General features: G+C 34.6%; 1 protein-coding gene across 1 annotated transcript in view; it reads left to right on the top strand.

Moving 5' to 3' along the window:
* Positions 1-21,855, top strand: part of LOC129949808 (E3 ubiquitin-protein ligase Ufd4) — a 144,178-nt gene that overhangs the window by 28,890 nt on the left and 93,433 nt on the right. Inside the window, exon 2 of the mRNA XM_056061457.1 lies at positions 11,420-11,614. The gene's annotated coding sequence lies outside the window, so the exon portion shown is untranslated. The remainder of the gene's footprint in view (positions 1-11,419; positions 11,615-21,855) is intronic.

Genomic DNA, 21,855 nt, shown 5'->3' with positions numbered 1-21,855 from the left:
GATCAGCCCAAAGTATTAGTCTGTCCAAGGCATTTTGTAAGAGGTCTTTTAGGATATTCAGATGCTTTCCTGAAACTGCTATAGCAACGTCATCCGCATAGCCTAACACTCTGAAACCCTCCGCATCCAGACTAGTTAGGATTTCATTCACCACTAGGTTCCAGAGGAGAGGGGATAGAACACCACCTTGCGGTGACCCTCAACTAACGAATCGTCTGCTAGAAGAGTTGCCCAGTTTTGAGTTAATTATTCTGCTAGTAAGCATTAAATGAATTAGCTCCCGAAGCGAACTCTCTACATTTAGAGATGTCAGTGCAGATGTGATTGCAGATGGGTCCACGTTGTTAAAGGCACCTTCGATGTCAAGGAAAGCAACCATAGTGAACTCTTTATGATGGAGGGATGGAGGGAATATTCGATGGTGCGTACTAAAGTGTGTAACGTTGTTTCCACCGATTTACTTTACAATAGGCATGTTGAGACGAAGACAGAAGTCTTGTATCGATACGTGCCCTTAAATGGATATCAATCAATCTTTCCAGGGTCTTAAGAAGGAATGATGATAGACTTATAGGTCGTAGATCTTTAGGATTGACTTGGGAGCATTTACCTGCTTTAGGTATAAAAACAACTTTAACTTCTCTCCATGCCGAGGGAACATGGACCAGGTAAAGACAGCTGGTAAAAATTGCCTCAAGGATTGGTGCAATTATATCAGAAGTCTTATGTAATTCGGTGGCTTATCAAAAATTTTAAAAAACAAAGCAGTGATTTAAAGAAATGTAGAAGACGAGGAATTAAGCACGCAAAAAAAAAAACAGCAAAGAGGAGAACCTTAAATTGCTTGTTATAGGGAAGGCCAAAAATATATTAAGATATTTTAAGGAAATAGAATCTGTGGATGTAGATTATGAGTTCAACAAAAAAACATGGATGAGAAGTGAAATTTTTACAAAATGGCTTTTAAAGTTGGACAAAACATTTCTTCCACAAAAGAAGAAGGTTCTCTTTTTTGTTGATAACTGCACGACGCATCCTAAGAATGTAAATGATAAATTGAAAAACATTGAGCTTGCCTATTTTCCTCCCAACAAAACTTCTTTACTTCAGCTAATGATCCAAGACATTATCTAAAACTTAAAACAGCATTACTAACAACGTATTTTGACGAACATATTGTCACAAATGGACGAAAGCAAACCTGTTTCGGTCAAAGACTAGCTACAAGCCGTTCGAAATCTAAGCAAAGTATGGAATGTAAAATGGAAGAAGGTAATCCAAACTAAAATCACTTCTTCTTTAAATAAAAGTAAAAACAAAAAATTTTAGTACAACGAATTTTCTATATAACGAAATAATTTGCTGGTCCCATGAAATTCGCTATAGGGAAGTTTGACTGTTTTGCCTGTTAGATTTTTGTTATCAATATCCTTCAAATCTTCGCTTTTGAAGTAATTTATAACCGTTTTTTTGTACATTTATGGCTGACGTTGAGAAATCAATAAATTTGAATCATTAGCAAAACTTGCACTTGCAGCAGAATCATTTTCAACCTACTTGCTTTACGACGAAAATGTCTTCTTCAAAATATCAACACCGGAAAAGTGGAGAAGTTTGAATCCACTTTTGTATTAAGTTTTGAGAATTTAAATGTGCTGTTCCACTTCTAAGCAATCCATTAGTATAACTGGTAAACATTTAACCAATATTATGACATTTCAAATGACAGCTGTGTTTGACAGATGTCGAATTCGAAGGCTAACATTTTTAAACATGAATTTTGCTTAGAAAATCTTATAACAGGGTGTGTCTGTGTACCTATTACTTTTTTTTTATTATTTTGAAAAATTGTCAAATGTTTAGTTTTTAATATCGTTCAAGTTGTAGATTTTAAGGAAATGTTTAATAGCTTTTTGCAACAATTCTGGATTGTACATTTCGGAGATTATTTGCGTTAACTTGGTCTTTTTTGTATATCTACAGAAAAGAAAATAGAGGGGTTAATGGCTTAAACACAAATATGCTTCAGTTTCGGCTTTGTCTACGTTACAATCGGCCTGCTTCGAGGTTGCTTTGAATGACATTTCTAAAATGACAATTCTGTCATCAGCAGCTGATTTTGTTCTCTTTCTTGTGCAGTAAAAATATGAATTTTGAAATCAAAAAAAAATAATTTAGGACGGAAGTAGCTTACACAGCCTATCGTGGGTATGTTCTGTTCGGCTCATGGAGTAAGAAAAAGCGCAGACTGAGAGACGTCGGTGGGTCCAGGAGCTCAATCTGCGGAGTTCTTCAATCTATGAGGAATTCTTCGAACTCATTTTCTGTTCTACAAATGTTCTATGTATATTTTAATAACTAGCCTTTTAATTTTTTCTAATAACCAATGGGTTATGTATTTGTATTTTCATTGTTGTTGATTGGAAAATCAGAGACATTTTGAACTAAGCGTGCATTACAATGATGAGTAGACCGATTTTAGTAACGCTTCCCTTCAAATTTCTTCATAATTCAAATACATGAAAAATTGTTAAATCCGTTTTTGTAATAAGTCGTTGTTCAATTGTAATGGTAACTAGTAAACATTCAGCTTATATTATGACACTTCAAATGACAACTAAGCTCTCTCTCACTTTTACTTAATAATAATAATAATAATAATTTTTGTTTTATAATTTAAAAAACTAAAACATCGTAACTGGTAATCATTCAACTAATATGAAACTTCAAATGACAGCTGATTTTGACATATGTCAAATTCCAAGCCCACCGACTAGAAACTTGAAATAAATTACCCTACATTACTTTTTCCTAGCAGAACTTATAACAGGGTACATCGGCAATGCACATTTTTGTCATTATTTTGAAAGATTGTCAAAAATGTTAGTTGCTGTCTGTTAAAAGAATCGTCTCGTGTAGAAAGGGAGGCTAAAAGGAATCATCTTTGAAGTGCATATGACGTGCGTGGGTGTAAACGATCCTTTAACCGATTTCAGTAACGCTTGAATTCAAGTTTTCTCCACACATACCAGCAACTGTTATTATGACAATTCAAATAACAGCAGAGTTTGTCAGCTGTCAAATTACAAACTTGCGAACTTAAAATAAATAACCCTCTTTCAATTTTGCTCAACATAACTTATAAGAAGATGGTAATTTTTGTTTCAAAAATTTAAAAATCTTGATTGTCAACTAATATTATGACACTTCAAATGACTTCTGAGTTTGACAGATGTTAAATTAAAATATTGACATTATTTTGAAATATTGTCAAAGATGTTAGTTGCTGTCTGTTAAAAGCATGTTCTCGGTAGAACGGAAAGCAGATAGGAATAATCTTTAACGTGTCTATAACAAGATATTTGATGTATGTTTTAAAGGCATATTTATTTAAATTTATACACATTTTTTAAACTAAGTAAATTTTTTTATTTTACCTTACGTTTATTTTGTATAATACCCCACTGTGCACATAGTTGTATTCCGTACATTGCCTGTCGTAGACAACAAAGAAGACTTTAGCGACAAAACGATTAAAGTTCAAATTATTTCCGCTTCTAAGAATGATGAAGATGATGAAGAGAAAAGTGCACTTATTTATATAAAAGTGTTGTTCGTTCGGTCGTTCATTTGTTCATGCCACGTGCACAACAAAAACGGCAACGGCAAAAACTACGACGACGACAATAACGAGGAGAGCATCACATCACATCATCAAAGATTTTTTCGAGCATAACGATGTAATGAAGTATCTACAAGTAATAAGATTTTCGTTTTTCTATTTATTTTTTTTTTTTCAACTTTTTGTTTTTGGAGGTTACCTTTGGGGAAGAAAAAATAAATCCTTGTCGGGTATTGACACCTGTCATTTTTATAGAATGACACATCATATAGATTTTTTTAATATCAATAAGAATTCAAGTGAACAAAATAAAGTTACTCATGATATTTCCAATTGGAAATTATTATCCAATTCAAAAAAAGAAATGATTCAATCAGTAAAAAGCGAAGGTACCTTACTTACGTTGAAGATGAACAGCTTCTGGGGTATTTTAATACCTCTTGAGGGACAATAATTTTTGATTTTATCTTCACTTCAAGGAACTACTGAACGAATTTATCTTTTCTTCTTAAATTACGTTACGTTGCGATAATAATTTAAGTTTGTTGTTTAAAATAGACTTACTTGAGGTGGCGCTACAGTCAAGGAGAGACCTGGGGCTCCACCAACATGGTTCTCCAGCGAGGGCTTCCTCTACTGCTCCGTCCAAAGACTGTCCGGGCTAGAGCGTTCATGTTTATTCGCTCTGGATTCCCCATCAGCCATTTAAGTTGCTTGACTTTTATTTTTTGAAAGATCAGTGTCGCTGTACAACAGCCAGTATAGTTCGTCGTTGTATTTTCTACACTTGGTCTTGCCCAAATTGACCTGTAAACCCTACTTCTTCAAAAACGCTCCACTGCTTGATGCTTTGATCTTTAAACTATGTCAATGTCTTCGGCATTTCCGAATAATTGGACGTACCTTTGAAAAATTGTGCCTCTAGCGTTGATTAAGTTTTGCACAATTCTTTCCAAAACGATGTTGAAGAAATCGCTTGACTTCGGTGAGATCTTTTTGACCTTGCTGATGGAGCAGCGTGCATTCTCCATCGTTATTCCACACAAGCGGACAGTTTGACAAGGATGCCAAAACTAGACATTGCTTCTCTATAGATTCTGTCATACGCAGCCTTGAAATCAATTAATAAGTTTTGGGTATTGATTTGAAGTTCGTGAGTTTTTTTCCAAGATCTGAAGTAATGTTCCGGGATCAAACGTTCACATAATACAACAGATAGCATCTTAAAAGGGATGTTCAGGAGATTGATGCCTCTGTAATTGACAGCCTGTTGTTGGTTAGATGTTGACAATATCCATGGCTTAACAAATTTAAAGAAGATTGTAATATTATGTTTCAAAAGCCTGAAAATGTATCTCGATTTGACTAAAATTTGGAATAAAGCTTTTTTGAACAATATTCTAAGGGGAAAAAAAGTGACGTGCAACGATTTTCTTAATTTACTTTAAAAGTGGGTTAAAAGATATCAGAACTTCTTTCCTTTTGCGCCAAATGCTTTAATGCAATGATGACCACTGGTATAAAGTCAAAGCCAATCCTTTGAGAACTTAAAAAGAAAAAAAATTCTAGGTTAAATACAAAACGATTAACAGGGTGAGGCCTTGCCATTTATTATTATTTTTTTTTTTTATTTCTCTTTTTGTTTATAATGTCATTGATTTGTTTCCCTAAAGGCTTGGCACGTTTTCCATTTTTCCGCTTTATCCATTTAGGTCTATACATAGTTTGATTGTTTGTATGTTTGTTTGTTTCTTTGCTTTGTTAAAGAAAGTTTATCTAATGAAACATATTTTCTTTTGCATAACTTTTGGTGTTTTTTTTTTGGAAGGATTTTGGGTTTTGAAAATTGGTATAAATAATAAGTGATTGAAATAAATAAGATTACAAGTTATCTTAAGCAGATAAGGGTATTATGTTTGCTGTGCCACAACTTATTAAACAATTATTAATAAAAGACTACTGAGCCTTAACCATTTTAAAGAGCTTTTGGCACTACTTTGCTCCATTTTTCGAACCTTTTTGAAAAAATATCTTTAAAATTATAAAAATACTATTCATATTTATAGATACTAAATATATAGTTCCAATTAAATATTGAATGTAGCTTCTGAGCGAAGATGGTTCCGCTTTCAGACACTGGATTTGGTGATTGAATGGAGTCTAACACATCGCTCCAAAGATAACTTAAATCCTTCCTCTGAGGTGTCTATTTTCACAGTTTTTAAGATTTCTGCATCGAGTTAATTGTAGAATTTTTTGATCATTAGCAACATATCTTCTTCATCAGAAATCCACAAACTCACTTACCTCTAGGACAATTTCCTCAAAAATGGCTTCTTTTACTACTTACTTATGTAGGTCCTCAGACCTGTTAAGTCCCTTAGGAACCCCTTAAGAGGCATAGGGCCTCTACTACGCCTACGCGCCATGGTGTACGGTTTCCGGAGATGTGTTTCAGCTCCCTCCAACTTTTGCCTTGTGACGCTGATTCCGCCTCGACTGTCCTCCGCCATGTCCTTCTCGGTCGTCCAGCTCTTCTTCCTTCTTGAGTGAGCGAATTTATTGCATTGCAATGCAGTCGTTACCAATCCATTGCCAATTATGGCTGAATCACAAACACGCTTCAGTTTCGGCTTCACCTGACGTTTCCTCGAGTTTCGTTTGACAATCGTAGGGAAAAGAACGTAATGTGACTCCAAACGGAAGCTCTAGTTCAATTATCTAAATTTGCTTTGTCTCACAGCTCAACAGCTGTAAAAAAATGTCAACAAACAAAATATTTGCTCTTTGGAGGGATGAAATAATAGAAATGTCATTCAATGCAACCTCGAAGCAGGCCCACCGTAACGCAGACGAAGCTGAAGCGTGTTTGTGATTCAGCCATTATTCTTTTCATTATTGGTGAAAAGTTACCTCTAAGATGAAAACAGACCTCATTATTGAAGACGAATTTTCGATGATAATCCAGATCATTTTAATATTCGTAATCGAGCGGCTTGAATTCTGAAATTAAATTTAAAAAAAAAAAAAAACCCTTAAGACCTAAGTCTTCTTGAAAAGTACAGTGCAACTTAATTTTCGGAGTGTTTAATTCCAAAGATCAACGGGTAATCTATCTACCTGGGTTTTCTTCAACACTATAAGACGGGCTAAAGTATCAATATTCTCAGTTGTTCTTGTAAGGATACACGGCTTGGAATCTTAACCTTAGCAACGGCGAGACAAATTAGAAGAAAGACTGAAAGTCACAGAAAGCCCCACTTTGCTTTTGCTAAGAAGTATAAGCACTGGACAGCACTGGATTGACTCTAATGGAAAACCTTATATTCACATCCGAGATCTCATAAATATAATCCAAAGTACACTCGGTTCATTGTCAAGCATCGTGTTGGAAGTGTAATTATCTATCAAGCAATGTCTTGATTTGACGCTGACACGATTAAAAGAATTTAGGGTCATATGGACCATATTTTCTACTACGGTTGGAAAGAAGAATTCGTTTTGAGATTGAACGAAAGTAAATTTAACATTTTTGGCTCAGATGGTCATCAAATGGTTTGGAGAAAACTTAATACCACTCTGAATACGAAAAATTTTAAAACCAGCTGTGAAGTATGATGGATGCAATGTTATAGTGTAGAGAAGTATGGAATCTTCCGGCGTTGGATAAACTCAAGGAGAATCTTCTGTCAAGTGTTAAAAAACTGGGTCCCACGAATAATTTTATATTCCAACAAGATAATGACCCAAAGCACACATCGCTCTTAGTTAAAGAATTGTTGCTATACAATGTCAACAACAAATTTAACATCCTGCCTAGTGCCCAGTCTCCAGATCTTAAACCAATTAAGCACCCGTTGGATTATTTAGAAAACAAATTCGTAACCCTACAATATAATACTTTATAACAAAACTGGCCTCAAATTCGTCCTACTTGAGGAATAAAACAGGATTTTTCCGAACACAATTTCCAAGGTAGATCATTCAATGAAAAACCAATTGCTGGAAGTCATAAAGAATTAAGGATATCTTTTTAACACACATTTGAAAGATTAGACTTATCTCATTGGCAGTAAACTCGTTTCGAAAATAGTTTACCGGAGACATAAGTTGAGTTTAGAGTAAGCTGTTCTCTCTTGACCGGGTTATTGATTTTTGATACATAGTCTCATCTATAATAGAAATAAGATCATAATGTCCGTTTCTAAGTGCTTCTAAATTATCAATACTTAGTGACAACGGACAGTTATATTCTGATGTCAAATCAAACCAGTCTTTAAAAGGAGAGTACATACCCCTTAGAGCTATCAAAATATTTTTTTCCTGAATATTATTATTTGGTCTACGCATGACTTAAATATAATCTGCGTTAGCTTTGAGGTTTTTTTTTAATCAGAAGGGAGTTTGAAAAAGTACCGTTTTACTTATTCGATTACTTCTAATTACTTGTATCCATAAACTACATTAGCAAATAAGAGAGAACTTGTTGTCTCGAGTACTTTAAATTTAGTCGACGTACCTTGCTACCTTCACTTTTTCTTTAAAATGAGCTTATAGATTTAAGTTATATGTTATAGTAAATCCTAGGTTTTATTGTAAGCAGTCACTACTTCTATGTTTAAGCCGTCAAGGTGCCAGTTGCGATTAGTCATGTCACTGCGGTTTTGAGATCTAAAAACCATTATCTTTGACATTGAACATTGACATCTGCATATAAAAACACCTTGTGATAAGTTCATCTCCAAAAATAACACCACCTATAAAATTTGATCTTCAATGTCATTGATGAAGAGAGAAAAAATCAAGGGACTCAAAATGCTACCCTGTGGAACTTCCCGTTTCAGATTTAAATTGATTTTACAGTCTCATACCAATTTTTACTACTAAACTTGTATTTGATATAAGTTGTTCATATACACTGCCAATCACTAGGATGAGGCCACATATTTTTCAACCGATTTTCGGTCCGATACCTGTTGGAATTTGTTTAACCCGGAAAATTTTACTACATGAGAGTAGGTACATATTTTCTTAAAACAAAGTGATACAATTATAGGGTTAATTAGAAAAGACCGTTGGAATTTCCCTACATTACAAAAGGATATAAAAAAGTGAGTCACTAGGATGAGACCATTGCGAATATTTCGTTGTAGAAGTTCAGATCAGCAATTTTTTTCAAAATTTGGGTTACAATATTTAAGAACGTTTTACAAATAACTATTTTTATTAAATTTCAACTACAAATGGGTTCCGGAAAGACGTTGACAGTAGCAGAAAGAGGACAAATCGATGCTTTCAAGGAAATGGGACTCTCAAGCCGAGAAATAGCAAGGAAGCTGAACAGAAGTAAGACAGTTGTAAACAACTATCTTGCTGATCCTCAAAACTATGGAAAAAACCAAAAAGGACACACAGCCCAAACAACAACATCCCGAGAAAAGCGGTTAATTTTACGTATTGCTTCAAATTCTACTCAATCAGCTACTAAAATAAGGTCCAAAAGCGGAGTATCAGATTTCGACAGTCCGAAGGATAATAAGAAAAGATGGTACTATCCAGAGAAGAAAACTCGAAAAGAAACCTGTTCTAAAGCAAGTACACAAGGAGCTGCGAATGCACTTTGCAACAGAACGAACATGTCACTTGGAGCAGTCAATGGAATGGCGTCGTCTTTTCGGATGAAAAAAAGTTTAGCCTTGACGGCCCCGATGGTTACAACTTTTATTTCCATGATTTAAGAAAAGAGGAACTAATTTTGGGAAGACATCACAGCCGTACATGAGGTGTTATGGTGTGGGGAGCTATCACCTACTATGGCAAAATCGAATTGGAGTTTCTTTCTCTAACAATGAACGGAAACAGCTACAAATACTTGTTGGAACGCTCATTTCTGAAGATGAAAAATATTTTTGGACCTCTGCCTTGGATTTTCCAACAAGATAATGCCTCCATCCACACTTCCAGGGTTGTCAAAAGGTGGATTTTATCAGAAAACGTAGAGCTTTTGCCATGGCCACCCTATTCACCGGACTTGAACAAAATCGAAAACGTATGGGCATGGCTATCTCGAAAAGTTTATGAAGGCGGTAGACAATTTGAAGACAAGGACTCCTTAATTGAAGCTATCCGTGATGCCTGGGACGAGATTTCACTTGACTATTTAAAAAAACTTTATGATTCCATTCCAAACCGTCTAATAGAGGTCATATCGAAAAATGGGGGGCATACTCATTATTAATTGAGAAAAACTTAATAATTAAATGTTTGAAAACCAAAAACTGTAAACATTTCTTTAATTTTTTTGATATTTAATAAGATTTTTCATGTGGCCTCATCCAAGTGACGCACTTTTTCATACTGTTTTTAAGTAGCTCTTTAATTAATGTAGGGAAATTCCAACTGTTTTTTCTATTTAACCCCTTAATTTTATTACTTTTTTTAAAGAAAATATCTACCTACTCAAATGTAGCAAATTTTTATTCTTACGAAATTTCCAGCAGGTATAAAGAACGAAAATCGGTTGAAAAATATGTGGCCTCATCCTAGTGATTGGCAGTGTACTCTTATGAACTTTGTAGACAATCTTATATCTGTAATTTTGAAAAATAGTAACTTTTTGTTTATAGATGTAAATTAATTAGTTAATTTCGATACACTGCTTTTCAAAGAGATCAATGCAAATGGCTTTCCTTTTACTTACTGTTAATTGTTTTAATTTGTTTAGTTTTTTTGTCAATGAAAAATGTTTATTGTGTTATTTTTTCAACTTCTGGCGACTATCAAAATACTTGTTTTAAAAATATTGTTTTAGTAAATATTTTATCTTAGAATCAAAAAAAAGAAAGCTGCTCTACAGAGACTTTTTGGACTTTGTGTATATTTGTGTAAAATTTACTCAAAACACTTTTTTTTAATTAATTTGCTGAGCAAAATAACAAACTACGTTTTTGTTTCAAAAAAAAAAAGAAAACAATTACAGCAAAAGCTTTAAATTTGTTTATCTTGAAAAAAATTTCAAGCAAAATGTTTAGATAAATAAAAACCTTTGTATTTATATTTTTCTTTTAATTTAATAGAGCATGAACTTTTTCTTCCACTCAACAACGATTCAATTTTTCCCTTAATACAACCAAAGTGAGTCGTCAACTCGCTCGCCTGCGCCGCGCCGTCAATGACTTTGAACTTAAAAGAATCGAAAGAAACACAACAAAACAACTTCAAGACATACAAATACAATATAGAACTTATATATATGTAAACAATTATTGTAACTATAAAAAGTTAAGAAATCTCAATCTATTTGTGAGTACATTTAAGTACACCTTAATATACATAATATTTAGTTGCCATGAAATTTTTCGTCTATATAAACCAGAATATTCACATCGTAAAACAATAAACAAAAACAAAAATAAATAAAATATTTATTCCCTATCTCAAGTGGTTTTTATAGTATAGATAGGTATTTTATGATGATGATGATGAAATATCTGGCACAGATTAGTTATGGTTGGTTATGCCTTTTGGTCGTCGTCGATCGCATTCGTTTTGATTAAATTCAAGCTCTCATGATTTTTGCATATATTATTATTATTTTGTTTAAGTTAATGGACTTCAAGGCAAATTGTTCTAAGTCACGCTAAAAAAAAACAAAAACAACAACAACAAAAATAATCAAAATGAAAGTAGTAAACAAAAACAATATTAAATGCACATAGAAACAAAATTTTCATTTATCTACAAAATACGATGTCATCTAAATTATATAAAATAATTAATTTTTTTTTCTCGTTTCAGTTTTCAATAATTTTCCCTTCTCATTCGTGAAAAGGCGAAATAAAACAACAACAAAACTATACTATATTTTCTTAAAAACAATATAAAATAAGAAGAAGAAGAAAAAAAACACTAAAGTTACTTGTGGTGTCGTTCAACTTAGCCACCAAGGCGGCGATCCGCAAATTCTAAATCCCATTCAAATTCCAATCCAAGGTAAGTTTTTTTTAAATAGCTATAAGTGATAATTAATTTATGTACGTCAATAATAATTAAAAATAAAATGAAGCTCTTAATTTCCTTAAAAAAAGTTGAAAATTTTAATTTAAATAAAAGCAAAAACAGTCAAAGTTCTCTAACAAGAAGTTCTCACAGTGTAAGCGTTGTTTTTTTGATTGTTTTATGACTGATTGTGATAATCCTATGGTAAAGTTTTCTGAATGTGAAACGGCGTATTCGGACCTTTTGCAATACGACAATATTCGTTGGCTAAGTAAAGGTCATGATATTGAACGTTTCTGGATGATTAAAGAGCTCCTTCTTACCTCCTTCTTAAAAACCTTGGATTCGACGGAAGCAAGGAAGCGCTTGGAGTTCATAACAAAAGAGCGCAATTGTACGGTGTGCGCCAGAGAAACTTACTTATTTGAAAGGTCAATAAAAAAAGAGTACTTCAGTTATTGTTTTAATTTTTTTTTATTTGAGAATACAATATCCCAATTTTTTGAATGCAGTCTTAAAAATGACATCGGATAAATGGCGACCCACATTGCGCATACACTGATGAAGTCGATTTTTGAAATTCGTATCCACTCTTCGCAGCATATCAATCGGTATGTTGGCAATGGTGTCGCGAATGTTGTTCTTGAGGTGTGCTATGGTCCGTGGTCGATCGACATAAACCAGGGATTTCAAATAACCCCATAAAAAGAAATCGCATGGAGTCAAATCTGGTGAGCGTGCCGGCCATTGGAGATCGCCTCTGAGAGAGATGAGGCGGTCGGGGAAATGTTGTCGCAACAAATTCATTGAGTCTCGTGCTGTGTGTGCTGTGGCTCCATCTTGCTGAACCCACACGTTCCTAACGTTCATTTCTTCTAGTCTTGGAAGAAAAAATTCCTCGACCATGTTCCTGTAACGAGCTTCATTCACGGTAACGTTCGTTTTCTTCAAACAAAATAAGGACCAATTATTCCCATTACCGACATCGCACATCAAACAGTAACTCGCTCACAATTAAGTGGCTTCTGATGAAGATCACGCGGATTTAAACAACTCCAACAACGCATGTTTTGCTTGTTGACGCAGCCGGAAATGTGGCAGTGAACCTCGTCACTGAAAAAAACGACCACGTCTTCAGACAGGTTGTCAATCAGCATTTCACATGCATTTTGACGGGCAACAAAATCGCGTTCAGTTAATTCTTGCACAACAGCCAATTTATAGGGACGAAATTGAAGGTCTTTATGGAGAATTCCTCTAACAGTGGTGTCAGAAATTCCCATAGCAGCTGCGTGTTTGCGAGCCGAACACCGCCGGGGAGAACGCACAACTGACTGCCTCACTCTTTCGATATTTTCCGGAGTTCTGATGGTCCGTTGAAGTTAGTCCACTTTTTGGTTTAGCGACACTTCCATACTCCCAAAATGAGTTAACCCCCCATGACAGAATCGAATTACGGCCAGGAACGAGTCTGTGAGGAGGAATTTCAAAGCGAGCGCGGAAGGCACGTTGCGTACCAACAAGTGAGCGACCGTTAGAAAAGAAGCTCTCAACTGCGAAGGCCCGCTGCTCTCTAGACCAGAGCATGATGGCAACTGGCTGGAGGGAGAAACAAACTTCCCCTCTACCCTCCCAACTCACCGCGCATGAATTTTTCAAATAAGTAAGTTTCTCTGGCGCACCCTGTACTAACTTTGGCTTTTTTAAAAGATGTTCTGAAATATTTAAATGAGCTTAACATCCAAGGAAATAGGAAATTAACATGCGTAAGCTAGACGTTTTCGAAAAAGATATTGCTAAAATAGAATTAATTAATTTCCCAACAATTCTTGAACATAAAAAAGATCTCTGGAGAGGAGGACATTGCGGTGCTTTCAAACTTTTTATCCGATCTTAAAAGTGAATTTGCTGTAAGATTTTAAGATTTTGCAGAAATTGAGAAGCTATCTCAATTCCTTAAATTGCTTAAGGTAGTCACTGCAGTACCAGAATGAACCGAAGTGGCTGCAAAGTTATTCGATCTTTTAAAAGCTTCAATCCAAATGAAATAAATTGACCTTCAAGAAGATATTTACCTTTTGGGGTAAGCATGTTCCAGGAAAATATAAAGTTTGGCTTGACATATATTCGAATCGTCTTTTTTTTTAAATGAATCTTTTGAAGAACAAATATCGTTCGAGATTATCAGACTCCCACCATGATACTACTCTTCGCATTTGCTGTTCCCCGCGTGAACCAAACGACTTTACATGTCCCCACAGAAAATAATCAGGTTTCGTTAAATCGCAGATATTGGAGCCCAATTCATGGGTCCGTAGTGTAAAACTATAGTCATTATAAAATATCAATTTTGGTACGATCTGTTTGACATTTTGTGCTATTTTATTGAAACCACATCTCCTACACATAAACCGTTTTTTTTAATGACTTACCCATTGAACCAAGAGTAAACTTCATCGGACCATTTACTGAATCTCCTACTACCAAGTTCATCATATCGCTTCAATTCTTGAAATTTCAAAACAAACTAAAAATCGAACAATTGACAGCTGTCAAAATGACAGCTATTTAAAGTAATGTTGTCAGCTTAACGTGCTTTACCTCTAAAAAGTCACCAGTGATTTTTTAAAAGCTATAGGAAAGTTTTTTCAAAAAAAGAAAACACATACCATTCAGAAAAATGCATGAAATTTTTATTTGAATCGATAGTACGGTTCATATAATTTAATTTTCGAATATTATTTTATGCAAATGTTGACCTTGACTGCGCCTCAAATGGTCAATCCCCTTAATCCAATTTTGGCATAATCTTTTTCTATATTTCGGCAGGTATCTCACGAATAAATGCTTCAATGTTATCTTCCAATGCCAATGTCAATTGAAGCGGGCTTGTCTGTATAGACATGAGCTTTATCATAGCCCCACAAAAAATGGTCTAAAGGCTTTAAATCGCATGATGTAGGCGGCCAATTTACCGGTCCGGACATTAGCTTTAACATAGCCCCACAAAAAATAGTCTAAAGGCGTTAAATTGCACGATCTAGGCAGCCAATTGACCGGTCCCGAACATGAAATAAAATGTTTACCGAACTCGCCTCGCAATAAGTCCATTGTTGCGCCTGCTGTGTATCATGTGGCACTGTATTGTTGAAACCACATGTCATGCAAGTCAAACTCTTGCATTTTGGTCAAAAATAGGTATCATCTCAGGGTAGCGCTGGATATCATTCAAAGTTACGTTACAATTCGCATCATCTTTGAAGAAATACGGTACAATATTGCAACCAGCCTATAAACTGCACCAAACTGTGTCTTTTTCTGGATTAATTGGTAGCTCTTGCAATGCTTCTGGCTGATATTCACTCCAAAATCGAGGATTCTGCTTATTTACGTAAACCCATTGGGCCAAAGATAAGCTTCGTCGCTTAATACAATTTTTCGATAAAAAGGTGGATCCTTGGCCAATTTTCCAAGAATCCATTCACCAAAAATTATACGTTGCAGTAGATCGTTCAATTCTTGCAACAGCTGTATTTTGAAAGGCATCACACCTAAATCCTTCAGCAAAATTTTCCGCGTTGTTAAGTAACAAAGGCCCAATTGCTGCGAACGGCGACGAATCGATAATTGATGGTCATCATTAACACTGGCCGATACAGCTGCTATATTTTCTTCAGTTTGTCCAGCAATGCAAATTGAAATTTAGTCACAATAGCCCGAAGAGCCGCTTCAGTCGGTCAACTGAACTGACCATAAAATGGAAGAAGTGCGCGATGAAATTTCTTAACCAAGCACGCATTTTGATAATAAAATTCAGTAATTTGCAAGCGTTGTTCGTTTGTAAGACGACTCATGATTAAATTATAGACCAAATTGAAAATGTTAGACAGTGAAACAAAACACGAAACGTGCGTCAGCTGTTTAAATCAGTATTGCCAAAGGGATAATAGCTAAAAAATCACACTTTATTTGTCTAAATGTGTTGGTTTTCCTGTCAACATCTCCAATTTCAGTAAAATAAGGGTTTACATGGCTTTTTATCGCCTACCGCTGACCAAAACTTCGATATCAGCCTAACATTTTAGCCAAGTGAGCTCTATTCTCCAGTCAGAAACATGCGATCACTCTCTGTTGAGGCATTGATTTACGTTTGTTAACACAGCCGTTAAAAAACTAATAACGCTAGAAAAGATAGTTTTCATCTAAAATCATTTGCGAACAATTTTTCTCAAATTAGTGTTCGAAATGTGGAGCTGTTTTGATTGCTGGCGAATTGATTTTTTAAAATGAGTCACACACTCTGCTTGACTTTTTAACAAATTTTCCAACGTTTTTCAAGCGTTAGACGTCTCATTTTGTTGAGAGGATACTTGATTCTGACTTTATTTCAACATCAAGAGATGCCAGTGTCAAAACATTATCAGATTAAAAAAGATGTTAAATGTCATAAATATTTGCAACACAATTTTTAAATTGTTAGTTATATATTTTATTTTTACAAAATTTGTTAAAGACTAAACCAATTTTACACACAAATACCACTGATGACTAAAAACAAAGTTTCTGTACAAAATTTAGAAAAATCAACCACAAAATTAAGGAGACAATTAATAATGTTCTTGGAATTGAATCCATATTTTTCACGATAATGAAATTTTTACAAATTTTGAAAACTTTATGGAATTTATAAAAAGTCTTAACAGATTTTGACTCCTTGTTCAATTGAAATCCGAAACTGCGAAGCAATAATAAAGTGCAGGGTCGTAGGTCTTAAATTTTTGTGCAGAATTCCCCTTAGGCTAGTACGTGACATGCTGAGATCGTAACGAGTTAAATTAAGTCTCAAAAAGCAACCACATTCTTGCCTAACTAAAAACTTTTAAAAGGTTTTTTTTTGACGTGTGGTTTTCAAGATATCATAAAACGTATATAATCTAATTTTATATCCAAGAATTTTGCTTTATTAAAAAGATGAAGGTGTGCCCTTATGTGGTCAAAATTATATCGACTTTCTTGAATATATTTCAGTTGGGAATCCCAATTTTTAACCATTTTTTGCAGCAATTACAGCTGTATGTCAGCAATAACGCGCCGAATACTCTCTTTTTAGGCTTCAAACGTCTCTGATTTATTAGCGTAGACAAGCAATTGCACACAATCCCATATAGAAAATAGTTCAGCGGTGATAAATCGCACCATTTTTCAGGCTAGGCCACACGAATGTCATTATAAAATGACAAGTAAAGCTGAGCATAACTCAAGTGACAGCTGGCAAAAAAATTCAACTAGGAAAAAAGGTTCTGCTGAAAACCAAACCCACACTTTAAGCTACAAATCACTCACTTGGGAAATAAGACTTAAATATCTTACGTTTTTTGTTCTTAAAGCTTCTAATATAGTTTCACAAACTTTCTGTTAATATTCCGAGTGGGAAACAGCTGTCAAAGTAAAAAGTAACCTATGATTTAAGAAAAAATGGCCGAACCTGTACCTAAATGCAATGTCAAAAATGTTTGCAACTAATTTTTCCAATTTTCGGTTAGTGTTTTATTAATCACTTAACCAAATTACTGCGCAGAAATATTTAACAGAAGTTCTATTTTTAAGAATTTGCTTTAATTTTTGTACAATAACACATTTGTTACAAGTTCGCGCCACCTAGTAGTACCTTTTTTTTTTTTTTTTTTGTGAGTCTAACGACTTTGAGAGTTTCTACTGTGACTGCAACCAAATGGCTGCGTTCATATATAATTCATTTTTAATATCGATTTAATATTGACAACCTCGAAAAGTATAGACATAAACAAACTGTGTCATAAATTATCATTTGAATGTGATGCTTTGGTTGATATTATTATATTTTTAGATTTAATCGAGAAAAAAAAACAAAACTTAAGTACCCTATCGAACTATACAGATAGATAGTTATGACTGTATTTTGTTTATTATTATAAAACTACAAGCTTTAGGTACTGTGTAATGTAATGTACATTTTTAGAGGTCACAATATATAAAATCAATTTTTATTATTATTGTTGCTTTAGTTATTTTCTATGAAAATATTTCTATTGGGGGTGGAGTTGAAATTTGAATCAATGTCAAAACTTTGTGTGGTGTGGTGAGTTTGTTGACATTCCCATACACAACACAAATACATACATAGAAAAATAAAATGAATCACGATTTTTGTCAGGCTGAGTTGACTTGTGCCGTTGTGCGTGTAAAATGTTTACTTTGTTTTATTAGTTTTCCATATTAAATTATGACTCTTTTGAGGTGATGTCGATGTGATTTAGTCTTCTGGGTAAATAAAAGAGAAAAGTCTTTTATATGGATTAACATATAATAATTTTATTGGTCTCGATTAGCAAATTAAATGGATTAAATTGCTACCTGAAAATGATACCACACCTAATTTGTGAAAGTGGTTTTATGATTATGATTGATGTTTTTTAATGGAGTCATTGTATTTGTGACTGTTGGTTGTTTTTGTGACTTTTAACACTTTTATATGATTGTTTTTCGAATACGAGTCTTTGTGTTTTTTGATCACACTTATGCACATCTAGGTATAAGGTTTATAAGTTTACAGCGAACATTTTGAGCTAAAAAGTCATTTACAAAAAAAAGCCAGTAATCAAAAAATGCACTTTGAACAGTGGTGCGCAAAAAAACAGCAGCACATTTTTTATTGAATAAAGTAAAATTCTTGGAAAATACTTCTGTTGAACTGGTTTAATTGTGCTATACAACTTTTAATCCCCAAAACTTTTTAATTTTCAGAATCCCACCTACTGCCACGCCTCCTTTCTTAATTTTAATATTGTCGAAATCGGTTGGAGTTGAATACAATTCATCAAATAATAAAATAAAAGATTTTAGAATAAACAGGGTCATTAATTTTTGTATTTCGATAGTAAAGCTTAGTAAAACACACAACGATACATTTTCGATGAAATTTAAATAGCATTATAGAATTTAGATGTTGCAATTAAGTTTAAAAAACAATATCTTTCTAACGACCACAAGATTCGCAGCATTCTATTCTTTTTAAATACATTTTTAAACACTTTTTTTGTCAATTTTTGAACGTTTTAATCTTTAACTTTTTGATAATTTAATTGAAATTTGGAACATGCTATGTTGAGTACATACAGTGTCGGACAAAAAAAATAGCACTTAATATCATGGGGTTACAATTTCTTTAAATAAGTTTCAAAACTTGAATAAATTTGAATGAATTTTATTACCTTACATGTTGTACATTACTTACACACTAAAGAAAGATTTAACAATTCATTGAAAATAAAAGCGACAAAACTAAAGTACATAATTAAATTCTGGTCTTGAAAGCGCTTGTTTTTCAATATTTTGTTGCGTAACCATTACTTTTAATAACTGCTTGACATCTACGAGCCATTGACAAATTGACTTGACAAGTTGGTTATTATTTCCGGGGGGATACTTTTCCAAGCAATTTATGTTTGAGCAAAGAGCGAATCTTTATTCTTGCAGCTACTCCGGTTAATCCGATGATCTACAATGTCCCATAGATTCTCTAAGTAATTGAAATCTGTGGGACATTGTAGATCAGGGGACTGAGCTGGCCACTTCAAACGTTATTCCTTAAAGTTTTGTACGAGTAGAAACCAGAGCGTCCACAACTCTTCGTTGGACAGTCCGACTGGATACAGACAAGCTTAGTTCACTTTTAATTGTTGTTGCCGAAATTAAAAGGTCCTTTTTAACCTTTTTAAATTTTTTAAATAAAATCATCTTTTTAAATCCACCACACACAAAATAAAGAAATCCATAAAAAAGAATTGTCCATAAGAAAAGAGGGGGACAAAATGACTGACTTAGATAAGGATAGGTCATAGTGGCTGTCCAAGATGGAAACGGACACACTTAGGCTAGTTTAATGGCCCATTGTGATACCACATGAATCTTGAGGCTTCCTCCTAAGCTCAATGGAACCAGCTTGAGTCCCTTACGAAACGTGAGAGGCTGATTATACCGATATTATTTAGATTGTTTAGATCGTTAAAGAAGAATTCTCCTAGGTAATTCTTGCGTTTTCGAGCTCAGGGCATGTGCAGAGAAGATGAAGAACCGTTTCTTCCTCTTCCTCGTCCATACAGCTTCTGCAAAAGTCATTTGAGAATACGCCTAGTCTCGTGGCGTGCTTTCCTATTAGACAGTGTCCGGTTATGACACCTATTATCGAGCTTATATGCGATCTGCTCAGAGAGAGCAAGCACCTTGAACGTTTTAAATCCAGTGTTGGCCAGATGTTGTTCCACCTGGTGCCTGCCCTCCTTACAACGTCTTGCATTAGCAGCAGTTTACAAGTAGCGATTGGTATGCCAGTACTTGCCAAACGTGATAGGATGGGCTGTACTGTACCGTTCCTGGCGAGTTCATCTGCCTGTTACAGTTACCTGGAATGTCTCCAAGGCCCGGCACCTAGCAAAGGTGAATATTTAACTGTTGCGCCATCTCCATTAGAGATGATCGACAGTTATGGACTGTTATTGAGTTTGTAGAGACTGAGTCCAGAGATTTGATAGCGGCCTGGCTTTCGGAGAAAATACGGATATCAGATGTTGATATCACGTTTTCTTTGAGCCAAGACAAGACTTCCTTAAACGCCAAAAGTTCCGCCTGGAACACGCTACAATGATTGGGAAGGCGGAATGAGAGACTTAATTTCAGTCGTTTAGAATACACACCTCCACCAACCCCTTCTTCGGTTTTTGACCCATCTGTGTTAAAATTGAATGACTCATCCTCCAAGAATGTCCTATCCTCCCAAAAAGATTTGGTAGGTATAGAAATCTGGAAGTTTCTGTCGAATTGTAGTTGGGGGATGGTGTAAGGGCTTTGGAATTAATTCTAAGTACCTTAGAATTACGGAGTGGCCAATGTTGTTGTTAGTCCACTGCGACGAAGCATTGAGGCGAATAGCAGAGCTTGCAGCTATTTGTTTGCTAAATATATCAAGAGGTGTAAGGTAGAGCAAGGTGTCCAGTGCCTCAGACGGGGTCGTGCGAAGCGATCCGCTTATACATAGGCAGGCTGAGCGTTGGACTTTATTTAACTTATCCCTGTTTATACCTTTCTCTAAAGCAGTCCATCATACTGCCACACCGTACGTTAAAATCGGTCTGATTACCGATATGTATAGCCAATGCGTGGTTCTGGGTTGTAAACCCCATTTATTACCAATAGCTTTTTTGCAAGAAAAGAGAGCTACAGTAGCTTTTTTGACTCTTTCCTGTACGTTGCGTTTCCAATTTAGTTTTTTGTCTGAGACAATACCTAGGTATTTAGCCTCGTCTGAGAATTTTAATTGGATTCCTTTAATGTAAGGAGGGTTGACAAATGGAATTTTGTATCTCCTCAAAAATAAGACCAGATCGGTTTTGTTTGGGTTAACACCCAGTCCACACCGATCAGCCCAAAGTATTAGTCTGTCCAAGGCATTTTGTAAGAGTTCTTTTAGGATATTAAGATGCTTTCCTTAAACTGCTATAGCAACGTCGTCCGCATAGGTTATCACTCTGAAACCCTCCGCATACAGACTAGTTAGGATTTCATTCACCACTAGGTGACTGACTTCATCAGTTCAAATCTCCCTAGTTCAGGTCGATGCAAAATGACGCAGTTGATCGTTTGGAATTATGTTAAGAAATATGTAAGGATTCGAAATCAGTTGAGATCTTAGCACGATTCGTTGAACCTTTTTTTTTTTCTATACAATTTGAACTCGAAAAAGTGTGCCAAAAGTACTATTTCCAAAAACATTAAATTAAACAATTAATTTTTTTTTTCAAAGTTAAGAAAAAGAATTATCATCATCAAAAATCTTCAACTTTGGCCTGCTCTATAAGGCACACCAATAACCCATGTTGAATAATTTCTTCGATTACTGAAGCTTAAAATATTTGTGAATCCACTGAACTAAAAACTTTTGCATTATAGACTCACTCCGAAAAATTAATATTGCAAGCAGTTTTGCATAAACGAGCCACTGTGCGACGCCGGCCGTACGTAACAGCCTATTAACGTGGTGAACCAAAATAAAGTTTTATAAAAGAAAAACTCGAATATTAGAAATACAGAAGTTTCCCTACTACATGAAGCTCAGGTTATGATCTAATAAAGTGTTTGATCTTTGATCTCTACCGTATTTTAAGTGTTTTCCAGTAAAACAAGTTAAAATAAAATTTTGA

This window comes from Eupeodes corollae, chromosome 3, assembly GCF_945859685.1.
Source record: "Eupeodes corollae chromosome 3, idEupCoro1.1, whole genome shotgun sequence".
NCBI lineage: Eukaryota > Metazoa > Arthropoda > Insecta > Diptera > Syrphidae > Eupeodes > Eupeodes corollae.
The sequence above is the reverse complement of the archived record's forward strand: the minus strand, read 5'-3'. Positions and strand labels throughout refer to the sequence as shown.